The 1,732-nt window shown below is 58.3% G+C and overlaps 1 protein-coding gene across 1 annotated transcript in view; it reads right to left on the bottom strand.

Moving 5' to 3' along the window:
• RNF24 (ring finger protein 24) overlaps nt 1-1,732 on the bottom strand; it is a 9,263-nt gene that overhangs the window by 446 nt on the left and 7,085 nt on the right. The window lies entirely within an intron of this gene.

The following is a 1,732-nucleotide window of genomic DNA, read 5'->3' as shown; positions in this document are numbered from 1 at the left end:
ACCCCCCGTTCTAAGCAGCTGCTGTGTTTGCGTGTCCTGCCCCAGTGCTGCACAAGAAATGTTCGGGGGTTTTCTGCATCCCAGAAGGGTGAAATCCGCCCCTAAAGCCTCCCAGACTTTGCGGCCCAGGCTTTGGGATCGCAGGCTGGGGCTTGGGACTGGCCTTTGCCGGTGGCGGGGGGGCCCTGGAGCCACACCCCTGGAACAGCAGCCACAAGGCTGGGATGTGTTTTGTCACGCCAGGAGGCTTTAGGGTGCCGAGGGACGGATCCACGCTGCTGTATCCACAGGGATAACTCTGGGAAGAGGAAAGGGCACGTGTCTATCCCAGGGCTGGAAAGGCTGGTGGCTGTATTCCTGGTGAGCAGGAGATCCAGCTGAAATCTCCTTCCTGCACATCACTGTTTTTTCCTGACCCATTTTAGACATTCCTGGGGATTTTGGATATTCCCAGCTGGTTTTGGGAGTCTCTGGCAGTCCGAAACAAGGGCCAAGGCCCGCTGCCCGAAGCCCTGGGGACAAGGCAGGCGGCTGGCAAGCCCCAGACTCCCGGCTTTCCCAGGAACGTGGCGCTCGCGGATGCTTCCCAGCCACCCAGGGCTGGTGGGAGGCTTTCTTACGGAGGAGGAAACGCTGGCGTAGCTGCCGGGGCTGCCCCCCCGAGGAACACGCGCAGCTGGAGCCCTGAGAAAGCCTGGGAGAGGCGGCGTGATGGAAAAAAAGAGGAAAAACAAACCCAGAAACATGGGACTTTCCCCTCCACAAGGCTCCCGGCAAGCCCTGGCAGCCGCCCCGGGATGTTGCAAAATCCATCCCCCCCTCCATGCTCCGCTTTCCAGAAGCGCTTACTGCAGATCCCAAAATGCTAATGCCCAAAAAGGGATATTTTGGAGGGAGCCAAAGAAAATCCCTTCCAGCCCTTCCCGAATCCCAGGGAAGAGCTCGAGCTGTTCTATCCCCCTTCCTTCCCCACAGAGCCCTTGTCCTCCCTGAAAGCGCTTGGGCTGGGAGAGCTGGGAGATGAGGCGATGGAAGAGGAGGATGGAGAGTTACCGCTGCATTCCCAGCTCCGGTGTGCTCCCAAATCCCCCCTGCAACGAGCTGCTCACCCCGGGAAGTGTTTTTAAGTCTGTGTGCTGGCAAAAAAACCCACCCTGCTGCAGGCCAACCTCATGTGAGGGGACCAAACAGGGGCCTCTCGCTGCCCTCGGGATTTAGCCCCTCGGGATTTTGCCCCCCCGGCTGTGGGGAGCAGAGGGTGAGGATGAAACATGGGACGGGCTCCTGTTGCTCTGCTTGGGGGATTGAAATAAAAAATAGCAGCTTATAAACAAACGGAGCTGGGATTGAACAGGCGAGCGGGCTGGGCTCCGGGGTCCGGGTGGGCGTTTTGGATGTCCCTGGGGTGAATAAACCCAGCCCGGGTTTGCAGCGGGGTTCACGCAGAGTCAACTTCGGCAGGAAAAACGGTCTGGAAATAAGGATACTCAGCCCCAAACTAGCCTGGAAACCTGCTGGGAACAGCTGACTGACCACCTGAGAAGAAACCCTCAGATTTTTGGGAAGAAGGGTTTTAATTCCTCATGCATCCAAGCAGACGCCCCCTTTTCCTGCCTCTCCCAGCTCTTCCCTGCCAACCAGGAGTGCGAGGGGCAGCAGCCTGGGAGCGTGTTTATCTTTGATCCCAATTAAATCCCAGCAGTTTAACTCTGCCCGGCAGAGACGTGCCGGA

The sequence above is a fragment of the Eurypyga helias genome, unplaced genomic scaffold (genome assembly GCF_000690775.1).
Source record: "Eurypyga helias isolate BGI_N326 unplaced genomic scaffold, ASM69077v1 scaffold19313, whole genome shotgun sequence".
Classification (NCBI taxonomy): domain Eukaryota; kingdom Metazoa; phylum Chordata; class Aves; order Eurypygiformes; family Eurypygidae; genus Eurypyga; species Eurypyga helias.
Note: the sequence above shows the minus strand (reverse complement) of the source record. Positions and strands in the feature narration are given on the sequence as shown.